Source organism: Rhinatrema bivittatum, chromosome 2 (genome assembly GCF_901001135.1).
Source record: "Rhinatrema bivittatum chromosome 2, aRhiBiv1.1, whole genome shotgun sequence".
NCBI classification, from domain to species: domain Eukaryota; kingdom Metazoa; phylum Chordata; class Amphibia; order Gymnophiona; family Rhinatrematidae; genus Rhinatrema; species Rhinatrema bivittatum.
The window spans coordinates 182683762-182697106 of NC_042616.1; the positions used below are offsets into that span (position 1 = coordinate 182683762).

Consider the following 13345-nt stretch of genomic DNA (forward strand, 5'->3'; position numbering starts at 1 on the left):
GGATCAAGCTGCAACAGTCAGGAGTGGGGTAAGAAGATAAAATTGTGATGGCAAGATTTTGTGCATAGCTTAGTTCCAGTTATTTTTTTTTATGGCAGCTGTTCTGGACTCAGAATGGATTGGACAGTACTTCCTGATCTCCAGTTACTTCCCTCCCATTGCCCCATCTGCCTCTGATCCTTGTCTACTGTCCCCCTTCCTTGGGTCTGTACCTTCCCTTCTTCTCTCAAGGGGGAGCAAGCATTTTCAAACCCATGGACCCCACTGGCTGTGCTGATCTTGCGATGCATGAGAAAAACACAGTCAATAAATGCTGGCTAGTATGGTCTAAAAAAAGCTTGTGGTACTGGCTAGCACAGCCGCACTCTGGAGATTGATCAGGTGGCCTCCACCGGTCACCCCACTCACATTCTCTCTTTTGGCAGCCAACGAGGGCTCTGCCAGCTGTCCTGGTCCACTCTTCTAGCAGCAGGGGCTCCACCAGCCACACCTCAACACAGTCGTCCTGCATCGCAGACTCCTGCCCATCCTGGCCCTACTTATGTCCGTCTGTACACAGGTAACAGGGCCATTCTCCGTGGATGAGTTTTGTTGAAACCTGGTATGTGAACGAGAATCTTTCTCCTACCAAATTTCATCAACATTCATTCTCTGAGAGCAGACCCGATACCTACGTATTGATAGACATGACAATGTCAATAAGTGTTTTTTCTTTTTTTGGAAAGACCCCTAAAGATCAATGCTGAGATGGCATTGTTGATGGGTATAAAGGACTAATGTACACAAAATGGTTTCTTTGACACTAGTAATATAGCACAAGGAGGAGTTAGGGTGTAGATGAGAAGGTTTCAAGTCACCTAATTGGAAGTCAAATGACTGGTTTTCAGATCTCATTTCTGCAAATTCCAAGAAGTTAGAATTATCAGGAATAGGTGAACAAAGCCCTAGGGTAAGTGACCTTTTATACAATTATAGAGAAATGAGACAAAAAGGATACATCTGGAAAACTATGTAGACTAAAGCTCCTAGTTAAGGGAAAGTCCCAGATCTAGAGAGAGTCATGGCTGACTTGGACGTAGTGGCTGTCAAGGAGATGGGTAAATGGAAAACCATGACTGGGATATAGTTACACTGGGCTCAATCTATTCAGGAAACACAGGGTATAAAAACAACAGAACTTCAGGGCTTACAAGGTAAGGAGGAGACACTGTGGGTTAATCTGGAAACAGGGACTAGAACATCTATTGATACTGCTGTAATATACAGACCTCCATCTCAGGCAGAATACATTTATAGAGATTTAATGGAGGATATTCACAGGATTGCTGTGAAAGTTGAGGGGCTATTACTAGGAGATTTCAATCTGCCGGATCTAGATTTGGACATCCCAGCGTTGTTGTCAACTAGAAACCAGGATTTTTTGCAGGGACAACTGTTCTGCTAACTGGTAATGGAACCCACACAGGAGAGGGTGATAATGGGGACAGTGTTTCTGATGTTGTAGTGGATAATCATTTGGAATCCAGAAATCACTGGATAGTGTGGTTCAGTATTAGAATGCAGGCAGTGATGGCTTATCCAAAGGCAAGGATTCTAAGACTTAAAAAAACAAAACAAAACTAACTTTGTTAAAATGGGGGTGTACCTCAAGGAGTCATTAGCTGGATGGGAAAATCTAGGAGAAGTAGAAAAGCATTTGGCAAATCTAAAAGGAGATATTGTAAAGACAACTAAACTTTTTATTATTTTGTTAGAAAAGTAAATAAAAAGAAGAGGAAAAAGAAGACACTATTTAAGTAGTAGCTGAAAAGGTATGGTAAAAAGTCCATCTTTCATAAAATACAAGAGATCCCAGAAAGAGAAAGAGGCAACAAGATCTGGAAAAGCTAAGAGAAACTGCAAAAGCAGTCTGAAGCATGAAGAGATAAATGTAAGAACAAACTGGCATTGTCAAACTCAGAGGTGAAGGGGAGGAATATGTAGAGGCTGATGAGGAAAAAGCTAAGTGTTCACTAAGTGTTCACTGAGGAAGAGCCAGGAGTAGTATCGAAAAGAACAGACACACAGGACTGGAAGGCTGTAAGCCTGAAATGATTTTCAGAAGACTGTTAGGAGCTAGCTAAACTAAAATTAGATGAAGTGGACAGGGCCAGACAGAATACATTCAAGAGTTTTAAGGAAGCTTTGCTGGCAGACAATTTCAATTTTTCTTTCGAGTCAGGACTGAAGGCGGCAAATATAGTTCCTCTTCACTAAAGTGGGAGGAGGCGGCTGGGAACTACAGGCTGGTTAGTCTGACCTCTGTGGTAAGTAATTTAATAGATTTTGCGCTCTCGCGGCTGGGTCCTGCTCACCTGTCCTGTCCATCTACCAGCTCTGGGCTCACTCCCTCTGCCACTGCAGCAAGTTTGCGGCGTCCCCGGCTCACCGTCTCATATGACGGCCTCATAGCAGAGCTCTGCGTCCTCCTGCTTCTCAGCCCCGCCCCTGGGCGTGAGCGCAACCGACGTAGTCGTACTTAAAAGCACCAGTGGGGGAAACTCTAACCCGGCACCCTCCGATGACATCACAAACTCCCTTGCATAAAAGGTCAGGCCCGTTCCCCTGAATGGTGCCTTGGCAATCGGGTCGTACACTCCGGTGTCTCTAGTTTGCCCTTCCTGCATTCTGGTGTCTTTGCTCCTGTGTCTCCTGTTCCAGCGTCTCCTATTCCTTCGTCTCTCCATTCCTGGTAGAACCCTTCGGACTGGTCTCACGGTACTGACCTTTACCTGTTCTCTGACTACTCTTGATTGCTGCCTGACCTGACCTCTGCCTGAACTCCATTCTTGATCACCGCCTGGAACTTGACCTTTGCCTGACCCGACTACGCCCGAATTGACCACTGTTACCGACCCTGCTTTGGCTGACTATTCTGGACTGATACTCTGGCCTTGATCCTCGCTATACACTTGGACATTCTCTTCTGGCCTCCTGCGACCTCTGGACTTCCCTGTTTGAACACTGACTGCGCACCCTTGTTCGTGGTGGGCACTCCCTTAAACTTTCTCTCTAGGAGACCCTGCGAGGCCCACCTAAGACCAGGCGGCCCAGGTAACCAAGGGCTCAACCTGAGGGAACCCTGGGTTGCTATTGGCGAAGCTCCAGCTAGCCTCTGTCTCCTCCTGTGCTCTGCCTCCTGGTGGCAGGCACTCTCCGGGTCTGACCGGAGGGCCATACCAATCCTGCACCAGGCCAAGGGTCCACCTCTAGCGCAACAGGTTGCCAAGGCCATGGACTCAGCGGAGTCTCCTGCCTTGCAGGCCATCCCTGGCCTGGCTGCTCATGTTAGAGAACAGCAGCAAACCACAGAAGCATTGACTTCGTCTGTGGAGAGACTACAGTCTCAACTTGAGGATTCTGTTAAGGCCAACTCAAGAGGCTGGGCTCAACCCCGCCTTCACGTACATCTCTGGCCCTTCCTGCTCCACACCGTTTCAATGGGGATTCGCGCCTCTGTCGAGGTTTCCTCAACCAATGTTTTATGCAAGTCGCACTACAACCTGAGCTGTTTCCAAGTGAAAATACCAAAGTCACCTTCATCCTCTCATGCCTTGAAGGGAAGGCATGGGCTTCCCCACTTTGGGAACGTTCTGATGATATCCTCTGTCATCTCTCCCACTTCATCTATGTATTCAAGTGGACCTTCCAGGACCCCGGCCAACAGGCAGTTGTGGGTCACCAGCTCCTCCATCTCCGTCAAGGCTCACATTCGCTCACTGAATTCACGGTGGAATTTAGGACACTAGCCACAGAACTGGGATGGCAAGAGGACTGCCTACGGGCAATCTATCTGGACGGCTTATCTCCTGCCCTCAAGGACAAGCTGGCTGCTCATGAGATTCCCACATCTCTAGATGATATCATCTCCTTGGTTGGCAAGATTGATCACAGACTACGCCAGCGACAATAAGAGGTAAAGGTTTCTCAGCCTTCTGCCGTACGCCCAGCTCGTGCCACCAGTTCTCAAATTAAAGGCCTTACCAGTGCCTCCTCCATCACCAGAGGAGCCGATGCAGATCAACCGCGGGCGCTTGTCTCCTGAAGAGCGCCTTCAACACAAAAAGGCCTTTGCCTGTACTGTGGCGGTTCTGGACATCTTCTGCAAGCCTGTCCAGTTCATCCGGTAAACTGCAGAGCCTGAGCCCAGCGGGGGTCCCGAGCTTGGGCACTACTGTTACTGGCCCCCAATTACTACTCCCTGTGTCTCTCTCCAGAGAGTCACGGTCCTTTGCCACGACAGCCCTTGTGGACACTGGGGCGAGTGGCAACTTCATTCTGGACGATATCGTCACACTGCTCCAGATCCCGCTTCAGCATCTCCGCATTGTGTCCATCCAGGGAGAGCATCTGCCTGGACGTATCACTCATCGCACCGCAGCTTTCTGCCTTTCCGTGGGAACCCTCCATGAAGAAGATATCTCACTATATGTCTTGAAGCGTTCTACGCACCCAGTAATCCTCGGACTTCCATGGTTCCAGGTGCACAGACCTCACTTTGACTGGCAATCCCTGCAGTTAATCCAGTGGGGATCCCAGTGCCAGTGCCTGCGACAGGTGTCTCCAGCGGTTACCGTTCTGAACTCTACACCCCTGACCGGGGTATGCAGACTTCCAAGATATATTTTCCAAAGAGAATGCTGACATCCTGCCTCCACTCTGGGAATTTAACTGTCCCATTGAGCTCCTACCAGTTACCACGCCTCCCAAAGGCAGAACCTACCCTCTCTCGCTTCCGGAAACCAAAGCAATGTCTGAGTACAATAAAGAGAATCTGGATAAGGGATTCATAAGACCCTCCGATTCACCAGCAGGAGCTGGAGAAGAAAGATGGCAGTTTACGTCCTTGCATTGACTATCGTGGGCTAAACGCCATAACCTGCAAGGATCGCTATCCTCTGCCACTCATTAGCGAACTCTTAGATCGCCTCCAAGGAGCCCAGACCTTTACGAAGCTAGATCTCCGAGGGGCATACAACCTCATAAGAATCCAGCCAGAGGATATTTGGAAGACCGCTTTCAATACCAGGGACGGCCACTAAGAGTACGTAGTGATGCATTTCGGACTTTGTAATGCCCCTGCGGTCTTTCAACGCTTGATGAATGAGATCTTCCGGGACCTACTATACTCATTTGTCGTGGTATATCTAGACGATATACTGATCTTTTCCAAGGACCTGAAATCCCACCGTTCACATGTTCGAACAGTCCTCCAATGTCTCAGGGACAACCATCTCTATGCGAAACTAGAGAAGTGTATCTTCGAACAGACTTGTCTTCCGTTTCTGGGTTTCATTATCTCCAATTGTGGTTTTACCATGGATCCTGAAAAACTCCAAGGAATCCCAGATTGCCCCCAACCAGTAGGTCTCCACGCCCTACAAAGATTCCTTGGATTTACAAACTATTACAGGAACTTCATCGCCAACTATTCCACACTAGCTGCCCCACTCACTGCCATGACAAGTAAAGGTAGTAACCACCAAGCTTGGAGTCCCAAGGCTCAATCCGCCTTCCACGCCTTGAAAGAGGCCTTCTGCATGGACCTTGCTACGTCACCCAGATCCTAACTGCCCCATCGTCGAAGTCAACACCTCCGCCATTGGGGCAGGGGCAGTTCTGAGCGAGTACTCCTCCAAGGGAGTCTTAGTACCCTGCTCCTTCTATTCTCACAAATTTTCCCCCGCAGAGCAAAACTATACAATCGGGGATCGTGAGCTCCTACCTGTGAAATTAGCTCTTCAAGAGTGGCGTCTCTGGTTAGAAGGAGCACAGTATAAATTCACGATCTTTACAGATCACAAAACTCTCGAACACTTGAAGGAAGCCCAATTATTGAACCCCAGACAGGCCCGCTGGGCATTGTTTTTTGAGCGTTTTAATTTTGAACTTCGTTATCGTCCTGCAGCCAAGAACACTCGAGCGGATGCTTTCTCCCGCTCTCACGAACCAGAGGATACGCCTGACACTCCTAGGCACATCATCGACCCAGCCCGTATAACCCTCGCAGTCACCAACACTGTACCAGCTGGGAAGACGGTGGTTCCACGCCATCTCCGAGAACGCGTTCTTCGCTGGGCTCACGAGTCGAAGTTGGCCGGCCATCCCGGCTGGGCTCGGACACTTGAGATGCTAAGAAGATACTACTGGTGGCCTAACATGGTCAAGGACTCCCGCAGTTATGTGGACTCATGCCCCATCTGCGCACAACACAAACCCCTTACCTGCCGCCCTTGGGGCCTTCTTCAACCTCTTCCGGCTCCCACTGAGCCCTGGTCAAGCATCTCTACTGACTTCATCATCGATCTGCCCCCAAAGAGCAACACGGTCATCATCGACCGTTTTTCAAAAATGGCCCACTTCGTTCCACTACAGAGTCTCCCTTTGGCTCCTGAACTGGCAAAACTCTTCCTGAAGAACATATTCAGTCTATATGGTCTCCCCAAAGAGATCGTTTCTGATTGTGGGCCACAATTCACTGCCAAATACTGGAAGTCTCTGTGCAAAAAATTCGATCTCTTTGAATCTGACTTCGGCCTAACATCCTCAGGCGAACGGCCAAACCGAGAGGACAAACTGATCCTTGAAGTCATTCTTAAGGACTTACCATCAACGATCAACAGGACAACTGGGCCAACCTCTTGCCTTGGGCTGAATTGTCCCACAATACCCACGTCGCCTCAGCCACCAATGTCTCTTCCTTCTCTGTGGTGTTCAGTCGCCAACCATGCCTGCCTCTGCCTGTACCACTCTCCGTACCCTCGCCTGCAGCCCTGTTTACGGCACAGACAATTCACCACCTCTGGAATAGAGTCAAGGAAAGACTGGGTCAGGCCGCTTCACTGATGCCCACTGTCGCACTGCTCCTCTATTCCGGCCAGGCCAGAAAGTTTGGCTCAGCACGAAACACATTAAGTTATGATTACCTTTGCAACGTTTGGCCCTTCCTGTGTCTTTGCTCCTGTGTCTCCTGTTCCAGCATCTTTGTGCCAGCATCTCCTGTTCCTGCGTCTCCCCATTCCTGGTAGTACCCTCTGGACTGATCTCACGGTACTGACCTTTGCCTTTTCTCTTATTCTTGATCGCTGCCTGGAACTTGACCTTTGCCTGTACCCTGACTACTCTTGATCACTGCCTGCTATTGGCGAAGCTCCAGCTAGCCTCTGTCTCCTCCTGTGCTCCACCTCCTGGTGGCAGGTGCTTTCCAGGTCCGACTGGAGGGCCGTACCAAAACTGCAGCAGGCCACGGGTCCACCTCCAGCGCAACAATGGAATCACTACTAAAACATGGTTTCACTAGTGGTAGGTCTTGTTAGATGAACGTGATCAATTTTTTCTGACTGGGTAACCAGAGTTGGATCAGGGGTAAGTGCTAGATGTGGTGTTCTTCTTCTTCTTATTATTATTAAAATTGTTTTACTCGCACACTTGACACAATTCGCATAGGTAACTTATAAATAAACTGGGTAGCCTTATTATAGGCCCTAAAGTGTCTGAGTTAGAAACTGATTGAGTGGGAGGCAACAAAAGGCAGTGGAAGATCGAGGTCACTCGAAGACAGGAGCGCTACTTGTGGTGTGCCACAGAGATCAGTCCTTGGCCAGCTTCTTTTCAACATTTTCATAAACGTTATTGGAAAAGAACTATTGGGGAAAATTTGTCTTTTTAAAGATGATACTAAAAATTGCAACCAAGAAGGTATCAGGAAGTTGTGGAAACTATGAGGAAGGATCCAGCCAAGCTTGAGGAATGATCTAAAGTGTCTGGAAGCTAGGATTTAATGTTAAAAAAAAAAAAAAAGTAGTCATGCAGATGGGCTACAAAAACCCAAGGAAGTGGTGCAATATAGGGTTGAAATTTTTCCCAGCATGAAACAAAAGCTGGAACTGGGGGGTGTTTATTTATTTATTTATTTAAATCTTTTTCTATACCGTCGTTAAGGTGGGTACCGTCACAACGGTTTACAGTAAGGCACAAAAGTAATGCTATTAAAATCTATCACTTTACACAGGTGCCATTAGGTTCGGTAACATAGTTTTTAATCAATGTTAGTTGTTAAATGAGTGTGAACGCTATCATGTCCAGGTCAATTCTATAGTAGTTTTGAGTCTAGGACTCATTCTATAAATGTAACTTATCCTTAGTGATGAATTCTATTAAAACATACACCCTTGGTGATTCCTGTTTGTGTGGGTGTTTCGTATCTTGCACTTCCCTGTTTTGAACCTTGCATTTCCCTGGATTCTATTCTCCCTTCTCTTTCTGAAAGGCTTGTTTAAATAGCCCAGTTTTTAGATTTTTTCTAAATGTTTTGTTTTCTCTTTGTAGTCTTAATTCCAAGGGCATGGAGTTCCATAGTATGGGTCCCGCTAAGGATAAAGCCCTTTCTCTTACCTGGGTTAGTCTTGCTGTTTTGACTGATGGAATAGTTAGAAGTGCTTTGTTGGCTGATCTTAGATTTCTGTTGGGGATATGTACGCGGAGGGCTGTGTTAAGCCAGTCTGCGTTTTCGTTGTGTATTAATTTGTGTATGGTGCATAGTGTTTTGTACTGTATTCTTTGTTCAATGGGTAGCCAGTGCAACTCAGCCAGTGTTTCCGTAATGTGGTCTCTTTTCCTTTTTCCAGTTAATACTCTTGCAGCCGTGTTCTGCAATATTTGTAGTGGTCTTATGGAGGTGTATGGTAAACCTAGTAGAAGGGTGTTGCAATAATCAGTGCTTGCAAGTATTAGTGCTTGTAGTACTGATCGAAAGTTGGCGGTTGTTAGAAGTGGCTTAAGTTTTCTGAGGACTATGAGTTTGGTGTATCCTTCCTTTACTTTTATGGATATATGTTGTTTTAAGCTTAGTTCTGTGTTGATTATTACTCCTAGATTCCGTACTTTCTCTGCCAGTATTATTTGATTGTTATTGAGTGTGATTGGGTTGTGTGAGATCTCCATGTTTTTTTTTCTTTCTAAATGAAGGAATTCTGTCTTCTCTATATTAATTTCTAGCTCCATTTGATTTAATAGTTGTTTGATAATGTCTAGATACATGTTCACTATGTTTAGTGTTTTCTCAATTGTCTCGTCAATGGGTAATATGAATTGAATATCGTCTGCGTATATGTAGTGCGTGATTCCCAGACCGGCTAGCAGGTGGCATAATGGCAGCAGGTATATGTTGAAAAGTGTAGCAGACAGGGTGGATCCCTGTGGTACTCCTGTTTGAAGGTCTATTTTTTTTTTACATGGAATCTTTGATTTGAACTTGAAAATATCTGTTGCTTAGATATGATCTAAACCAGCTAATTGTTTTGTTGCCTAATCCTATTTCTTCTAGTATATTTAAAAGTATGTTGTGATTTACAGTATCAAAGGCTGCTGAGAGGTCTAGCATCACTAGAATGTAATGTTTACCGTTATCGAATCCCCTCATGATGTTGTCTGTCAGTGCCAGTAGGAGTGTCTCTGTGCTATAATGTTTTCGAAATCCATGTTGTGAGGGATATAGGATGTTGTTGTTATCTAGGTGTTCCGCTAGTTGCTTTTGTATAGTTTTTTCTATTAATTTTGCAATTAAGGGTAGGTTTGAAACAGGTCTGTAGTTGCTCAGGTTAAGTGGGTCGCTGTTTTTCTTCTTTAAAATAGGTTTTACGATTGCTCCTTTCAGTGTATCTGGCATGGATCCTTCCTCTAAGGATAGATTAACGATCTTTGCCAGTGTCGGTGATAGCGTTGGCTACTTTTTTTATATCTGTGGTTGTTATTGTGTCACAGGCATGTGGGGCAGGATTTAGTTTTTTTTAGCATAACTTCGATTTCCAATTCTGATACCTCATAGAATGTTGACCATTGTTTAATTTCTCTTTTTTTCATTTTAATTTCTTGTTTTATTGTATTTGGGATTTTAGTTTTTAGGTTCTTAATTTTGTCATTTAAAAATGTTGCAATTTCGTTGCATCTATTTTCTGGAAGGTTTTGTGGAGATTCGGATTTGTCATTGGTGAGGTTTTTTACTATGGTAAATAATGTTCTTGGGTTGTTTTCATATTTTTCTATTTTAGAGCTATAGAACTGATGATGATCTGATGATCTTAAGGTGTCCAAACAAGTGAATAAGCTGATGGCACAAGCCAGAAAGATGTTTAGATGCATAGGGAGAGGAATGGTCAGCAGAAAAAGGGAGGTGATATTTCCCTTGTACAGGTCTCTGGTAAGACCTTATTTGGAATACTGTACCTTCAAAAGCATATAAACAGGATGGGGATTGATCGAGAAGGTGGCTACTAAAATAATTAATGGATTTTGTTCTAAAGCAAACAGGGACAGGCTTAAAGATCTAAATATGTATATTCTGGAGGAAAGGCAGACTAAGGGTGATATGAGAGAGTCATTTAATACCTCCAAGGTATCAATGGAAAGGAGGCTCTGAAATGAATGTCATAGGTCAAAGGTGAAAGGGGGTTAAATAAGGAGTAATCTAAGGAAGTATTTCTTTACAAAAAAGTTGAAACAGCCTCCCAGTGGAGATGGTGGAAACAAGGACAGTATCTGAATTTAAGAAAGCATGGAATAAACCCAGAGGATCTCTGAGGGCGTGGTAGGGATTGTAGAGCTGAGCAGTTGGTGAGCATGGACAGATTAAATAGGCTACAAAGTCTTTTTCCTGCCATTACATTTCTGTATCTAAAAAAGCACAACTGAACAGGGCACGAGAACCAGCCTGCCATATTTCTCAGAGAAGTCAGTTCCTTTTATTATCAAAGAGAACACTTTCAACTGGTCACACATTCACATAAAAAAAGCAAGAAAGAAAATTAAAAAAGCAAGAAAGAAAATTAAAACTGCCTTAACAAGGCCCATAATAAGATAAATACAGCCCACCTGTGTCCAATCACAATAATTGGGCCGATTCGAATGCGCTTGAATTTTTCTGTTGCATGAAGTGAATTTGAAGCAAAGGTCAAAACCTGTCAAGCAAGGACTGACTGAAAGAACTCTGGGATAATGTTATTCAAAGGTAGAGACAGGAGGCATTCAATGACTGTGAATATTCCTTGGGGCACTGTCAGGTCCATCATAGAAAGTGGAAACATTAAGAAAACTGCTGCGGAAGATCACTGTGAGGCTTAGGATTTATTTTAAATAACCACAGATGTCTCTGGCTGAGACTGGAGAAAATATTGAGCGCTCAACAATTTCAAGAGGACTCCACAAACAAGGCCTGTGTGGGAGGGTGGCAAGAAGAAAGCCACTGTAAGAAAAGTCATAAGATGTACCACATAGTGTTTGCAAAGAAACACTTAGTGCACATATGTGACAGGAAGTTTTCTGGTCTGAGGAGGCCAAAAACGGGAACTTATTGGTCTCCGTGCTAAGCGACGTGTAACGTAAAACCCTACACATCTCCCTTTTAACACCATTCCTCCAGTACATCATGAAGGTGGCAGCATTATGTTGCCGGACTGCTTTGCAGAAGCAGGGAGAGAGGCTTGTAAAGATGGATGGTGCAAAGTACAGGCAGATCCTGGAGGAAAGCCTGATCCAGGCTACCATAGACCTAGGACTGGGGAGAAGATTCACCATGCGTTATGAAAAGAAACCTAAGCACAAAGCAAAAGCAACAATGGAGCAGTCGAGCATAAAGAAAGTTAATGTCCTCAAGTGGCCCAGTCAAAGCCTAGACCTGAAGCCAATAGAAAATCAGTGACAATTTGAAGACTGCTGTCCACAGTCGATCCCAAGCCAACTTGGAAGAGCTGGAGCTCTTCTGCTAAGAGGCGGCAAAAACTGCACCATTTCACTGTGCAAAGTTGGTAGAAACTCATCCTAAATGGACACATGGCTGTTATTGCTACAGAAGGGGCTTCCACTAAGTATTGAGTGAAGTGGTGTGAAGACAGGAAAACAAGACTTTTTTTTTTTTTTTTAATTATTGTTGTTGGAATATTTCTGTAAATTATTCTTTCAAAATGAAAGTAGAGAATGTTGTGTAGTTTAGTGAAACATGCCCTTTACCGCATTCTGATTTATCTGTTTTAGACTGCAGAATGTGAAAAATGTACAAGGGTGGGAAGACTTTTACAAAGCACTAAGTTTTTATAACTCTTGGGAATAAAAGCCTTGCATCTTATGGCTCCACACTCTGGGGGGAAAAAACTCCCCAAAAAACCCCTCTGTACTGGATTCCACCCTTCATAATTTAAACGTAACTGTGCAACACCCACGCGTGCATCTGACAAGGGATGGCACAGCAATAAGATGATTAAATACACTGATAATGGTGGGTGGGAGCAGTGAAGCAGGAGGTGGTTTCAAAACTTTTAACAACATTTGTCTATAGGAATGAAATGAAACTCAGAATAAAAAAAAAAAAAAAAAAAGATTGTAATAATTGATTTGCCTTAAATGCTAACAAAAGTCATTTTTTCAGTGCCACTTTCTTTTTCTTATACATCTTCAAATTAAACAATTCTATCAGCAAACATACACCCACTTCTAAGAAACAATCATAGGTAAAAAAAAAAAATAATAATAATAATAATGATACATAAAATGCTCAAGAAGTTAGCTTCTCAGATGGAAATACAAAATCAATGCAAAATCCTTACTGATTTCCCAGGCAAGCGATGCATTTCTGAGGATTTAAAAGTTACTGTTGTAAAAAACACCTCACATAGTGTGCCAAGTAAGACATATCCCACAGATATTACTCGCACACAATCACGCCTGCTAAAATCTATGCTGTTTTGGGGGAAAAATGTATGTACATATATTTGAAAATCCTAAAGTACATGCCTAAGCCCAAAACCCTCCCCAGCTCTGCTTCCACTCAACCCAGGCAATCTTACGTGCACACAGGACACCCATGCATATGTTTATCCATACATCAGGTGGGAAAGTTTAGAATGAGCCATTTCTGTGGGTCATGCTGTGGTCAATGACTGATTAGTATGGCAGCTTTGATGGACCAATCCTTAAAAGAAGCTTTAGGTGACAAGGTTCCTCTTTTTCCTGTCATCACAGGAAAGGAAACTGCAATAAAGACTCATTATCAACTCACTTATCCTGTAGAACAACATGAACAGGATACACAATGCAAAACTGGCTATTAAAATAGTTCACAGACAGTCCCTCCAGTGCCATGTTATACCATTGCACAGCTGATTAGGTTGCAAGAATACCAAAGGTTCATTGTATTCAACCTTCTTTTAACTGTTGAGGAGTTCTAAGTAAACTTTTCTAGTTAGCCAGCTTTCAGGAGGCATTAATAGTATTCTATTGTTATTATTAAATTATTATTAATTTTTTTAGAGCAAAG

At 44.3% G+C, this 13345-nt stretch overlaps 1 protein-coding gene across 5 annotated transcripts in view; it reads right to left on the reverse strand.

Moving 5' to 3' along the window:
* ICA1 (islet cell autoantigen 1) overlaps positions 1-13345 on the reverse strand; it is a 294496-nt gene that overhangs the window by 32824 nt on the left and 248327 nt on the right. The window lies entirely within an intron of this gene.